Here is a 9,198-nt window from a genome sequence, read left to right on the forward strand (position 1 = left end):
CGTCACCTCGGGCAAGTCACTTCTACTCCTCTGGACCTCATCGGGAAAATGGGGTTGAAGTGGTGAGGGACAGGGGCTGTGGCCAGTTCGATTTGCCGGTATCCACCCCAGCGCTTAGTACAGTGTACACCACTTAAAAACCATACACACACACCCCTTCCTTATGGACACAGACCTGTCCAGATACATGCACCTCACACATATACACAGAGCCCGTTGTTGGGTAGGGACCGTCTCTATATGACTTGTACTTACCAAGCGCTTAGTACAGTGCACTGCACACAGTAAGCGCTTAATAAATGCGTTTGAATGAATCCTATCCTAAATATACTTGTCCATTTACGTGCACCCGGCCGTACCATATACGCACAGCTGCCCTATATTCATAAAGCTGTCCCTACGCTTGCACCTATCTCATATACTGATATCTGCCTCTCATAAATACCTCCCCTACGTGTATACTTGTCCAAATACACGCACTTGCCCCATAAGCACACATCCATTCCAGACATATTCACCCGACCCACATACATATACAGTACTTGTACTGCCATGGTCAAACTGGATGTGTGCCAGGATTAGCCCTTGCCAAAGTCACATTTGTTTCCCACCCGGAGCTCAAGTCTCTCCTCCTCAGGTTCACACCTGTCCCCAGCCTCCGCCCCAAGAAAGTCAGCCCATTTCTGGGTGCTGCCGGCCAAGCCGACGCATCTCCCTCCAACCCACTGATCTGCCACCTGGCTTGAGCCTTCAGTTTGCCTTTAAAGTGTTTATTCTGGCTACACTGTTTGCATTTACCCCATCTCAGCTCAGAGCACGGCTTTGACTCTCCTGCAGTTACCCATTCTCTTCACAGGCCCTGCTCAGCAGACCCGAGATGCAAGGAGCACTGCTTCCTTTGCCGCTGGGAAGGCTGGGTGGCCGGACCTCAGCGTTCGCTTTCGCTGTTGGAGGTTCAGAAGGGCACTGATAGGATTGTCTTAGAAGCCCATCCGGGATCTCTGGTAATGGACCAGCCCTAAAGAAGGTTAGACATGGCCATTTCTCTGCAGATGCACTCTTTATCACAAGTTGGCCAGCCTCCGAGCCTTTGTCTTCTCTTTCTGCTGGATTGGCCCTCTCCCCCAGCAAGAGGCTCTGCTCTGCCCAACTCCTTGCCTCTTACCCTTCCCAGCAGTGACCCTCAACTAGCTTCACTGCCCCTGCCAGCCCTTTCCCATTTTCCCTAGCAGCTCTGACCCAGGTTATCCCTCTTAAGCACAATCGCTGCTAGGCAGGACACTAGATGGAACTAGACTCCTCCCTGGATCCATTCTGCTCTTCTTCAGCCTGTGTCCTTGTTATCTCCTGCCCGCCTCTCTCTGCTTTCCGCCGATCTCTCTCCTGTACACATCTCCTGCACACTTTGCTCCTCAAGTGGCCACCGACTCACTGTGCCTCGAGCTCACCTGCTTGCTGCCAATGCCTTGTCCACGACCCCCCTCCGGCCTGAAACTCCTTTCCCCTTCATGGTGCGGATGCTCAAATTTGTTAAGCGTGGACAATGTGACAAGCAGTGTACTAAGCACTGAAGTAGATACAAGATAATCAGGTTGGACACAATCCCTGTCCCATATGGGGCTCAGTCTAAGGGAGAAGGAGAACAGGTACTGAATCTTCATTTTACAGACTATGGCCAACAAACCACCACTCTCACTACCTTCCTAGGCCGTACTAACATCACATCACATCCTCCAAGAAGCCTTCTCTAAGTCATTTCTCCTATTCACCCTCCCTTCCACATCATCATCATCAATCCTATTTATTGAGCGCTTACTGTGTGCAGAGCACTGTACTAAGCGCTTGGGAAGTACAAGTTGGCAACATATGGAGACAGTCCCTACCCAACAGTGGGCTCACAGTCTAAAAGGGGGAGACATCACTTATGTCTTCCACATCACTTATGCACTTGGATTTGTCTCCCCTTAAGCCCTAACTATTCACCTCAACCACAGCCCATTATACTCTTACATTTCCCTTATCTGTAATTTATTTTAATATCTGCCTACCCTCACTAGACTGTAAGCTCTTTGTGAGCAGGGATTGTGTCTACCAACTTTGTTGTACTATAATAATAATTATAATGTAATAATTATGGTACTTGTTAAGCACTTGCTATATGCCAAACACTGCTCTAAGCACTGGGGTAGATACAAGTTGGACACAGGTTGGATGCAGTTCCTGTCCCACGAGAGGCTCACACTCAATCCCCATTTTACAGGTGAGGTAACAGGCACAGAGAAGTTAAGTGACTTGTCCACGGGCACACAGCAATGCTCTGCACACAGTAAACAGTCAGCTTGTTGTGGACAGGGAATGTATCTGATTACTGTTGAATTGTACTCCCCCAAGAGCTTAGTACAGTGTTCTGCACACAGTAAGCACTCCATAAAATACGACTGGATGAATAAATACCACTGACTGATTGCCTTTTTTTTTACTCTACATTCTCTGTTCTCCGTATTTCTGGCTATGTTTGTCTCAGTCGTTTCTCATCCTGGCCCCAGGAGTCTCTCCCTGGGAGCCCTAAACCCTCACTATCCCTTGGAGCAAAATGAAAGTTGGCACCACTTAGATTGACAGCAGCGAGGGAGCAAAAGTGATTGTCGAAGTTATAGACTGTGAACAGCCAACACAGGGAGAGGAACAAGACTAGCTAGAAGCAGTCTTAAAGAACAGCAGCAGATGATTATCCTCAGGAAACAGGAGGGCAGGAACCACAAGGATAGTGACCATAAAGCAAGAGAGTGAACACAGAGAAAGGAAGAAGTCAGATAAGCAGCATGGCTCAGTGGAAAGAGCTCATGGGTTCTAAACCCGGCTCCGCCACTTGTCAGCAGTGTGCCTTTGGGCAAGTCACTTAACTTCTCTGTGCCTCAGTTACCTCAACTGTAAAATGGGGATTAAGACTACGAGCCCCATGTGGGACAACCTGATCACCTGGTATCCCCCCCAGCATTTAGAACAGTGCTTTGCACATAGTAAGCACTTAATATCATCATTATTATTATTATAAGGGGCACCATAAAAATGACCCATCATCATAAAGCAGAAGTCATGAGAATGAGAAGGTGAAATCATATCAGCTTCCACTGATGGATTGATTAATTCAGGATCCTCTGTTGCTGCTGCTTCTGACCCATCTGCTCCCTTAAACTCCAATGGCTTCTTCAGGTGGCTGAGAAAATAGCAAAAGATACTTTAAACTACACTTAAGAGATCACTGGCAATAGATTTGGCCTTTATCCGGGATTTCCCTTTTCTCCAGCCACACTGGGAAAATGTCCTTGCAGACCCTCCTCAGGAAGCCCTGTGGATGAAGCCTGAGGCATCATATGTGACCACAGCCCTCATGAATCGAAATCCAGGGAAACAAAAAGGCCTTATTGAAATTGGCTTGAACTACCGCTTCAGCCGATAGAAGGCTGGCAACACTCCTATAATTAGGTCTCCACTCCCCCTCCCTTCCCGGCCTCAAATTGTGCTATGCAGACTTAACTAGAGGGTCCCCCAAAATAGGTCGTGATCTCTGAGTTTCTCTCCTCTTCCCTTTCCCCACTCCTTGCAAATTCTCTAATTCCACTCCCCAATCTCCCAACCACTCACCTCCTGTTCCCACTCCCACTTCCTCAAAAACTGCTGCCTTCCCGAGGGCTCTGGGGACTGGTCCTGGGAATTTGGCAGCCCTGGGAGAAGAGTGTGTGGGTGCATGTGTGGAGGGGAGACAGAGGAGTGCAGGCTGTTCTCTCAGCTGCTGAGGACATTTGATGTTCTCCTCCCCTTGCATTAGCTTGGCACCTGGCATTCCAAAGGTGGAATGTGTCTGCCAACTCTGTGGAATTGAACTCTCCCGAGCTTTTTGTTCAGTGCTCTGCACACACTAAGTGCTCGAAAAATACCAGTAATTGATTAACCCCACTAAGGAAAGGAATCCACCCCTCCCGATGACTTTTCACTATCCCCCTCACCCCAACCCACCAACTCTTCAAAAGTAGCAACACAGCCACTGCTTTTAGCAACAAGTCCCCAAACAGGAAATTCCGTGTCAGCCAATGTTCTGTTCTTGGAATGACCCTGCCCCTGCAATTGACAGAATGACAGTTGAAAGATTCGTGTCATTCCTAGAATTTAAGCCAGGAGAAGGGAGGAACAGGGTGTGTCAGAGAAAGGTATATTTAGGATTAAGTTGGTGCACGTTTACTGAAGCAATGGATCCAGTCCTGATCCGTGGCAGAATCGATTACTGAATGTAAGGACGTGCAGAAGAAACATGTAAAACAGTGAAATTGTAAAGAAGGTAGGAAATGGGTAATCTTGATGAAGGCTGGAGGCGGTGCTTACACTAACAGGAATTTCCCAAAGATGGTGTGCCAACAGAATGGAAACAATGTCTGAAGTGATACCCTAGTCCCACAGTATTTATGTACCAATATCCTGCCTTAACTAGTTCATCAGCCTCCTGGCTGACCTTCCGGCCTCATCTCTCCACCTGCCACTCCAGTCCTTACTTCGCTTTGATGCCTGGATCATTTTTCTACAAAATCGTTCAGTCCACATCTCCCCACTCCTCAAGAACCTCCCGTGGTTGCCCACCTGCTTCTGCATCAAAGAGAAACTCCTTACCATCAGCTTTTAAAGCACTCATTCAGTTCATCCCCTCATCTCAGCTTGCTGATTTCCTACTACAATCCAACCCACAAGCTTTGCTCCTCTAAAGGTCAATCTACTCACTGTACCATGACCTTGTTTATCTTGCCCATATCCTCCCTCTAGCCTGGAACTCCCTCCCCCTTCCTATGACAGACCACCATGTTCCCCACCTTCAAAGCCTTTTTAAAAATCACATCTCCTGCAAGAGGCCTTCCCTGACTAAAACCCTCTTTCCCCCTATTCCTTCTCCCTTCTGCCTCACCTATGTACTTGGACCTATTCCCTTTAAGCACTTGAGATCCACCCCACCCTCATCCCAGCAGCGCTTACGTACGTATCCGTAACTTGTTCTAATGTCTGTCTCCCCCTCTAGGCCATAAGCTCCTTGTGGGCAGGAAACACAATGACCAACTCTGTTATATTGTATTCTCCCAAGTTCTGAGTACAGTGCTCTGCACATAGCAAGTGCTCAATAAATACCATTGATGGAATGACTGATTACAAATCCTTATGTTCTACTATTTCCCCTAGCTGTAATTTCTTAAAATGTCTATCTCCCCCTCTAGACTGTAAGCTCCTTGTGAGGAGAGACCAGGTCTACCAATTCTATTGTATTGTACTTTCCCAAGGACCCAGTAAGCACTGGGATTGATTGATGTCCTCTGACCCAGAATACACCCCTTGGAGAGTTGAGTCTTAAAGGAGAGCTGGGAACACACTCTGTACCTGCCATTTCATTTCTGAAGTCTGCCTGGCCACTAACTATTGAATTAATGAATGGATGATGCAACTCAAACAGGTGCATTGTTCCCATTATCCTCACTATTCCCAGTATTCCCATTCTTAAGCATTAACTCATAATAATGGCATTTATTAAGCATTTACTATGTGCAAAGCACTGTTCTAAGCACTGGGGAGGTTAGAAGGTGATCAGGTTGTTCCACGGGGTGCTTACAGTCTTAATCCCCACTTTACAGATGAGATAACTGAGCAACAGAGAAGTTAAGTGACTTGCCCAAAGTCACACAGCTGACAATTGGCAGAACCGAGATTTGAACCCCGACCTCTGACTTCAAAGCCCCTGCTCTTTCCACTGAGCCATACTGCTTCCCCTAAAGCCACCTGGGTTGACCATTCACGGAAAGAAAGTTAGCAAAATCTTATTAATAATAATAATGATAACTGTGGCATTTGTTAAGTGCTTACTATGCGCCAAGCACTTTACTAAGCCCTGGGGTAGACACAAGGTAATCAGGTCAAAAATGTGGGGCTCAAAATCTAAGGACATGCAGAAGAAAAATGTACAACAGTGAAACTGTAAAGAAGGTAGGAAATAGGTAATCTTGAGGAAGGCTGGAGGCAGTGCCTACATTAACAAGAATTTCAATCTACTGGAGAGGGAGAACAGGTTTCCTTACAGAGGGGGAAACAGATGCAGACAAGTTAAGTAACTTGCCCAAGGTCAAACAGCAGGCAAATAATGGAACTAATATTGGAACCCAGGCTCTCTGACTCCCGGGAGGGGGCTCTTTCCACTGAGTCCTGCTACTATTTTTGCAAACTTGTCCATTTTCATATTCTTTTCCTAATAATAATTATAGTATGAGTTAAGCATTTACTGTGTACCAAGCACTGTACCAAGCATAGGAGTAATAAGATCCCACATGGGGCTCACAGTCTAAGGAGGAGGGAGAACGGATATTGAATCTCTGTTTTACAGAAGAGGCAACTGAGGCACAGAGAAATGACGTGACTTGCCCAAGGTCGCATAGTGGACAAGTGGTAAAGTGGCAATTAGAACCCAGGGCCTTTTGACTCCCAGGATCGTTCTCTACCCACTAGGCCATGCTGCTTCTCCTGGCTGTAGCGTGTGGACTGAGGGAGCCCAGCCCGTAGAGAGACAAAGTAGCCAGTGATTCTTTATCTGTTGAGTTCCTGCCAGATTAATGAATTACACTTAATTTCTTAAGCTCCAGCCAACAATCCCAATTAGTGAAAAATCAAGCTCTTTATGTGCAGGAGTGGCCAAAAGAATAGAAAGGAAAATGAGATGAAAGGACTGCCAAGAGGGCGGGTGAACGGGCAGGTGAACGTGACTCACGAGGTTGGGAACCTGCTTCCCTTGGAGGCGGCCGCACCTCCTTCCTATTCCTTCTTCCGGCTCCCTGGGGGATCACTCCCGCAACCAGGCTTCAGGGCCCCCTGCCCGACCCACAGGGACAGAGTCTGGAGTCTCCGTGGAGACCGCTGGAACACTTCCAGACTCGCCAAGGAGTTGCAAACCCGGGAAGTCCTGGATGGTTTTGTCCCGCAGGTATCAAAGATCCCTCGTCCCCCCTCCACACCCGCTCTCCAGCCTCCGGATGGTTGCCCCTACTGAAGGCACTGCTTGGCTAGAGGAGCATCCTCGGGTAGCTTGGTCCCCCTTGGGAAGTTCCTAAAGGGATCAGGTCTCAGCCTAGTCTTCAGCAATGGTGCGATCGATGGACGAGTTCATTCATTCAGTTGTACTTATTGAGCGCTTACTGTGTGCACAGCACCACACTAAGTGCTTGGGAGAGTACACACTAGACAAGCAGCGTGGCTTAGTGGAAAGAGCATGGGCTTTGGAGTCAGAGGTTGTGGGTTCTAATCCCGACTCCACCAGTTATCAGCTGCGTGACTTTGGGCAAGTCACTTAACTTCTCTGTGCCTGTCACCTCATCTGTAAAATGGGGATTAAGACTGTGAGCCTCAGGTGGGATAACCTGATTACCTTGTATCTACGCCAGCACTTGGAACGTTACTTGGCACATAGTAGGCGCTTAACAAATACCATCATTATTATTATTACAATATAACGCTTGGGAGAGTACTATATAAAGTTGGTGATTGGCACCGGAGTAGAATCCCTCAGCAAGGCTGCCAAACTATATCCCCTGGAGGCCCTTAGTTTGTAAGGGCCTCCAGGGCAGGGATCCTGTCTACTAATTCCAGTTAACCCTCCCAAGCATTTAGTGCAGAGCAAGGTGGGAGGATCGGGGAGGAGGAGGGAGGCTGCAACAGAAACAGACTCGCCAGGGTTGATGTGGTGGCATGGAAACCTTTAGATCCCCGATCTACTCCCAGGTACTTATTGAAAAGATTTTATCTCCCTTTACACAACTCCTCTTGGCCAGGGGTGGGTAAGGCCTGCAGTGCTTGGTTTTGGAAATAGAAGACCTTTCACCACCTGTCGGGACAAATGCCAACCCTGGGCCAGCGAGGCTGAGTTGGGGCTGGACATAGCCAGAGGGAGGGTTGTGGGGTAAGGCAGCTTCCACAAAGTCCTTACCTGTATGAATCTGTCAGTGTGCCTGGCTCTGGGTTCCTCGATCCCCCTCTCTCTTTCTGCCTCTCTCTGTTTCTGCTCCAAAAGAGAAAAAGTTCAGGGATATATTAGGGTAGAGGAGGGAAAAGGCCAAGTCCATGATCAGGAAAACCCAACCGAGGAGGAAAATATCACCACTGGGAACGATCTTTCCAGGAAATGTCAGCAAGCTTGACAAGGTCATCGTTACCTGGCAATAAGACCCCTGGAGCTGACCAGTTATGGGGCCAGAGGGGTTATTAACATTTGTTTCCCCAGCTCAGAGGAATTGAAAGGCAGGAGCTTAAACTACACTGACATTTGCCTAATTTACAGTGAGTTGTTAAAGATGTTTTTCAGGACTCACAAGTCTGTTGTACATACTAATGCACTTAAGGTGAAGGATGCATTCTTGGCAAGCCCTTCCCCGAAAGACTTGTATGATTTAAGATTTAAAAAAAAGGGTTAAGACATAATTGGTGTAATCATGCCAATTTTTCATTACGTACCACTGACAAATAGAGAGAGAAGACATAACTGAGCATCTTAGGGCATCAAATGAAGTGTGATACATACATACCAGGAACTCAATATATGTATCAATATACATATATTGAGACATATATACCTGTATATATGTATATATGTTTGTACATATTTGTTACTCTATTTATTTATTTTACTTGTACATATCTATTCTATTTATTTTATTTTGTTAGTATGTTTGGTTTTGTTCTCTGTCTCCCCCTTTTAGACTGTGAGCCCACTGTTGGGTAGGGACTGACTCTATATGTTGCCAACTTGTACTTCCCAAGCGCTTAGTACAGTGCTCTGCACACAGTAAGCGCTCAATAAATACGATTGATGATGATGATGATGAAGTGTTCAGAATGAATGTCACTACACTGGGCTGATAGTCGTCTTCTAGCAAATCAAAGATCAATTTAAAATTCACTCCCATCTTGCAGAGACTCCCGTCAGCTATTCATTCATTCAATCGTAGTTATTGAGCTCTTACTGTGTGCAGAGCACTGTACTAAGTGCTTGGAAAGTACAATTCAGCAACAAATGGAGGTAATCCCTGCCCAACAATGGGCTCTGATTGTGAGCCCCTAGAGGGACAAGGTCTGTGACTAATTCCTACCTTTGTACATTTTCCCAGCACTTAATACAGTGCTCCA

This window comes from Tachyglossus aculeatus, chromosome 18 (genome assembly GCF_015852505.1).
Source record: "Tachyglossus aculeatus isolate mTacAcu1 chromosome 18, mTacAcu1.pri, whole genome shotgun sequence".
NCBI lineage: Eukaryota > Metazoa > Chordata > Mammalia > Monotremata > Tachyglossidae > Tachyglossus > Tachyglossus aculeatus.